Here is a 6,000-nt window from a genome sequence, read left to right as displayed (position 1 = left end):
TTTAGCTAGGGTGGGCTTGCAGTAATTACCAGTAGAAAAATGAAATTAAAATGTATTGTGTGATGCACAGTTAACCCTTTAAAACCTGGGTGAATTTGCTTAATTTCGTAATAAAATACAATAAAATAAAAAATGTGTGAGGAAGGCAATGAGCAACCTAACAACAAATGGCCAAAATTAGCAAGAAAATGGTTAAAAGTTACAAGAAAATATTCTGAAAATAAGCAAAAAGGTCTAGTAGAAAAATCAACAAAAAGGAAGAAAATGCCAAAAAATGATTTTTTTAAAATATATTTTTTGTGTATATATAAAATAAAGACAAATTGATACATAAATAAATAATTGTCTATATATCTTGTCAATTTTTACTATTTATTTTCTTTTATTTATTTGTTTATTGCAAGTTACTCATTGCCTTTTCCTAATATTTTCAAAATCTAATTTTCTCAGGTCCCAGAAGTTTGAATACTTGTGAAATGCGCCTGAATTCAAGAAACGTAATGTCGGTTTTAAAGGGTTAAGAAAAAAAAATTGCATCCAGTTTTGTTAAACAGTGATTTCGTGCATCGCCCCGCCCGGCTGGCACGCCAAGTGACACAAACCAAACACACCCAGGCCGCTGCGTCACAAACGGGCGCACCTTTGATATGGCTCACGCGCTGAAAGCTAGCGCGACGACTTCCGCGCTCACCGATAAACTTTTCACCGCCAGTGGGGCGTCTCTGCTGGTTATACTGGGACAGACAGACCCAGCGGACTGGTTAAGTTTTTGCGGACACCTGGAGCAGGTTTTGGAGGTTTTCGCGGTTCACAGGACTCACAGAGTGACGCGCATACAGGTGAGTCACGACAACAATCCGCCATCGTTGTAGCCGCCAGTTTTGGGGACTAATGTTACCTGTAACTAAACCAGTAGCCTAGCTTAACTAGCCTACAATGGTGAATTAGCATGTAGGTAGTTTTATATTTGTGCAGGCATTAAAATCTCTGAAAACTGTAAAATTTTCTTTCAAAAACACAAAAATATAATGAGTAACATGACAAGAAATATCCCAATATAACTGAAAAAGAGCAAGATGATAAGGAAATTATCTGAAAATTAGCCTAGCTGGATTATTACATATGATTAAAAGAAAAAAAAAAACAAGAGAAAATGTCCAGAAAACTAGATTTATAATTCTCTTACTCACATACTTCATACTTATATATTTAAGATTATGATACAGATTTTTTAAAACATTATTTTATTTATTTTGTTTTATTTTTATTTTTTTGCATTTTGTTGAGGTCATTTTATTGTTTTTGTTTGATTTTTATTTTTCTTGTTTTTCTTTCTTGTTTTATTATATTAGTATTGATTTTTTTTCAGGCAATTTTGTTGTAATGTTAACTTCTTTTTCTCTTTCTTTCTTTCTTTCTTTAATTTCTTTAATTTAATTTTCAAGTAATTTTCTTGTACTTTTTACTGATTTATTGCTAATTTTGAGTCATTTTTTGTTAAGTTGCTCAGCTCCTTTTTTCTGCCTAAAAAAAAAAAAGAAATCAAGGTAATTTGCTCCGGTTTGAAAAGATTAAGTGGTTAAATTACACCCTTGCCATTTTGTGCATTTAACCAATAGAACATCAAATAACTGTGGGCCATAAAACAGAAAAGAATTATTTTTAATTTTTTTTTTTTGCATTTGAGAGGCAGAATATTTTAAACTATCTTTGAATATTAAAGGAGCAGTGTGTAAGACACGTACACTGTCAACTTGACTACAATTTGACTCTGAATTTTGGCTTTTTTGTGCAAAGTTTGGATGATTTTTCTGAGTAGCTTTACTGTAGTTCAGCTTCTTCTTGAACACTGGTCGCTTCACAATGTGCAAAAACTGAGCAGTGTCTCTTTTTGCTGTAACGTGTCTGCTGTGGATCTTTTTCTTGTTTTTTGCTTAAACGTTACTGTTGTTGCTTTGATGATTTTGATTTTATATAAAAAGTGTCAGGTTATTTTAAATGATGAGGCTTAATGTTGCTTGTTGCACCTGCCGTGGTGTCTGTACTTTTTATTTTTTGTCTGTTGGTTTTGTTTTAGTGTCTGAGTTTTATCTGTTTTTTTTTCTGGTGAGGCTCCACAGAGGAAGGTGGTTGTGCAGGTTATTTCTAATTAATAATCAGTAGTATCCTCAGGCTGCAGAGTATGGAGGACTGAAACCGACAAAATCAAATATAAATGTGTCGATAAATAAATGCAAATGCCAATATTTTCCATTTTAATGATCAATTTATTATTTTTTTATATTTATTTGCTTATTGTTTATTGCTTATTTTTAAATGTATTTATTTGTGCAATTATTTATGCATTTATTTGTGTATTATTTTCCCTATTTGTTTCCCCCTCCATTTATTTCAAACATATTTACCTCTTTTTTTCGTTTTGCACCTACATTTTCATGTGCATTTCCACATCATTTTGCAAATGGGGGGAGGCTGGCCTATGTGCCATTGGGGTCAACTTTTCGCCTATTCGTTGATTAGTGCATGGATCAACTGTACAGAAATTGATAAATTAAATGAAAAATTAAATGGGAAATTAAATAAATATTGGCATTTTTTGGCATTTTAATTTATGTATTGACACATTTATTCATTCATTTATTTATTTATTTATTATTTTTTGATTTTGTCAGTTTCATAGCAGAGTGCTGTCAATGGAAATTATTGTTGGTTTGGCCATAAGAGCTCTGCTATGTTATAACACTGATGTGAGTCCAAAAGGTCAGTTTCAGTGGGAATATCAATGTGATATCAGTGCGTCAATATCTAAGTATTACGTCATATTGTGACATTTGATTTTTTGCCCGGTGAGGAAATAGAAAATATTGTGATAAATATATATATATATATATATATATATATATTGAGTATCATGAATCGTGTATCGTGATATGGCCCAAAGATATCGTGATATTATTTCAAGGCCATACCGCCCAGCCCTGTCGCAGAGGCATATAACCGTGAGGATGTAATTCCGTTTTTTTAATTTTTTAAATGAAATCGTGCACAAAAACTTCTGCAAATACCCAGCGATTATCTGTTTACCATAAAGATGTTATTTATTATAACGGTAGTATCTTACAGCATCACATAATACCTGGTCATTTACAACAGGTTATGGTTTCTATACACACAAACACACATGATCGCACACATTTCAGCCGACCTTGGGTTTGTAAACAGTACTTTTACGTGAGTATAATATAAATTTAATAAATAATGCAGAAACTAATTAAGAGAAGACACATATGTTTTTCTTTTGCTGTTTTGGCTCTACACCTAACGTTTATTGTCAAGTCAAGATGCAGTATATCTGACTCTTAAATCTTTGCTATTTCAAGTGTCCTTTACTGTTTTCCAAGGCCTCCTGTAGTAGACTACACGACTACACAAATAAAGAGAAATACAGCCTCTTGAAGCTATGGCGCAGTTTAGAACGGAGAATTTTGAATTGTCAAATTTATTACATGAGGATACATCGCTTGAGATTATGTTTTTTTTAGCAACATAAATGCAAGAAAATAAACATAATGATTTAATAGAATTAGCTTTTTATCTTTTTTTAAGTATGTGTTTATTCTATATAATTTATGATTTATTTATTAGAAAATGTGGCTTCCACCTGCAAAAAAAACGTTGAATTTTCTGTTATCCTTGGTGTTATTGTTTTTTTTAACCGCTGAAATCTGAATTACGCCACAGAGACGCAGTTGTTATGGGAAAAAAAACACATTAAAATGTTGTCTGTCTCTGTTTGAAAAGGTTATGTATTTCACACAGTTACATGCAACTTGCATGATATTATTTGTGTTTGCTTTGCATTATGTATGAGTGTGTGTGTGTGTGTGTGTGTGTGTGTGTGTGTGTGCGCGAGAAAGAGATGAGGCATTCAAGTGTATAGCATTGAAAAAATATATATATAAAGGGTAAAGTGCAGGGAGACGGGAGGAAAAGGAGACACGGTATACAATAAAAGAGAGAGGTGGGGGTGTATAAGTATTTGTGTGTATTTGTGTGTGTGTGAGAGAGAGAGAGAGGTTATTGCTGCAAAGCGTGAAGACAATAATGCAAACTGACACTTTAGAAATGAGATGCCGGTTGCCTTGGCAACAGGCCCTGGGCTAGGGGCTAGTGGGGAAGGGGTGAGGATGGGTGAGGGTGCGGGTGAGAGGGGCTGCAGAGAGGGCCGAGATAGTGAGTTAAATTACGTTTGATTAGAAGCGCAATCATTTGAGCAGAGCGGAGAGAAGCCGGCGGTGCTGACGCAGGCGGCCGGCGCTCAGAGAGGACGGGAGTTTGATGCTCTGTGCGTGGAGACGGCGAGGAGCATCTATAGGAGGCGGCTCCGAGTGGACACTCGCGCCTCTCGAGGGTTTGCAGCGGTGATGTTTACCTTAAGCAGCACTAGAGCTTGATTCAGGACGCAGAAAACAAACAGCGTGCGTGTTAGAGGGAGGGCATCACCGCGCTGCTCGCCGACTCCTCTGTCAGCTCAGATGGCGAAAGATATTTGGAAAAAAAGAGCTTTAACACGATGATAGGATGCAATAATGCACGTATGATGTTTTTAGTTTTGCTTTTTTTAAATATAAGATTAAACTTACCCTATTTTAGCATTTATGAGCAGTGGACAATATTTTAAAACGCACAATACATGAACTCTTAGGGACTGTTTGGTGTGTTTTATGTGCTTTTCATTCTACTTTTTTGGGGGGATAATTTTGGCTGTGTTCATGCGTATGGCATACATTTTGGCAAGATTGTGTGTTCTTGTTTAATCTTTGAATTTCCAGCTTAGCTCCTTTAATAAGTCTCAAATACACTGTGGAAACTAAATTGTTACATTCATACTGAAACCCATTCAAACTGACATTTTCGATCCCACAGCCATCACAGCATAAACACATGCACTGTTTTATTTCTGGGTGTAGATCTGGGCTTTTGCCCTGGAATTTGTCATTTTTACTATCTCTTTTTATGGCACTAACATCACAGGAAACGCAGTGATATTTTGGTCAAAAACAGCCACTTTTCATAGCACTATCCCCAAAGAAAAACAGCCACCAGTCACTAATAAACACACGTTTGGTGGCTGAAAAGCTGCTGAAAAAGCAGTGATATAGCTGAAAGAAAAGTCACTTTTTGTGGCTCTATCCTGATACTCTTCTTGCAGTAAATGCCTTACATCTTGCTTAAAATCTACAGCTTTTAACGACAATATTCGGGCAGAAAAAGCAGCAATGTGTTGCTTTTCGTGGCACTATCCCAACAAGAAACACAGCAATGTCTCAGTAAGAGACAAGGCAGGAAACGCAGCAATGTTTTGGTATAAAACACCCACTTTTTGTGGCACTGTCTCTGAGGAAAACCAGCCACAGTTCACTAAAAAACACCGATGCCTGGTGGCTAAAAAGCAGCTGGAAACACAGCGACTGGTCAGTAATATGTACGTTCATGTTTTTGTTGTTTGTCGTCTGCAGGTCTGCAGCGTGGCGCGCGTCTTACCCAGGTGTCCCATACAAATGGCATTAGGAGGCTGAGAAAAGGTGCTTTTACATAATTGTTGCATAAAGATTAGTTAAAGAATCAAACGGGGTAATCGGCTGTTTTAAGCTTTGTGGCAGCGGGACGGTGTGTGTGGCACTGAGTCGAAATAAACGACAGTGTGAGTGTTGATGGTAATGAAGGAGCATCTCATCCAGCACAACAGTGGCTCATTAATGTGTTTTAATAGTTTTTGGGCAACAAAAATAAACGGTTTCCTCTCCGGTCCTTCAGTATTTGCAGTTGTGACACACCGCTGTGATGAAAAGCAGAGGAAAGTTCGAGTTTAGTTGCGAACCACGAAGGAGGGCCGTCAGTGAAATGTTGCTGAATGAGCGCGCTGCCGTTGTTGTGAGGCCGCACACTCGTTTCTGCGCGTCAGCAAAGCAGTAATAGTATTACACAATGTTAAATACG

At 36.4% G+C, this 6,000-nt stretch overlaps 1 protein-coding gene across 2 annotated transcripts in view; it reads left to right on the top strand.

Moving 5' to 3' along the window:
• Positions 1-644: 644 nt before the first annotated feature.
• Positions 645-6,000, top strand: part of lhx5 (LIM homeobox 5) — a 90,683-nt gene continuing 85,327 nt past the window's right edge. For both annotated transcript variants that reach the window (XM_042509091.2, XM_088070898.1), the window contains exon 1: positions 645-839. The gene's annotated coding sequence lies outside the window, so the exon portion shown is untranslated. The remainder of the gene's footprint in view (positions 840-6,000) is intronic.

Source organism: Plectropomus leopardus, chromosome 20 (genome assembly GCF_026936395.1).
Source record: "Plectropomus leopardus strain MGB_pleo_1.0 chromosome 20, ASM2693639v1, whole genome shotgun sequence".
Classification (NCBI taxonomy): domain Eukaryota; kingdom Metazoa; phylum Chordata; class Actinopteri; order Perciformes; family Serranidae; genus Plectropomus; species Plectropomus leopardus.
Note: the sequence above shows the minus strand (reverse complement) of the source record. Positions and strands in the feature narration are given on the sequence as shown.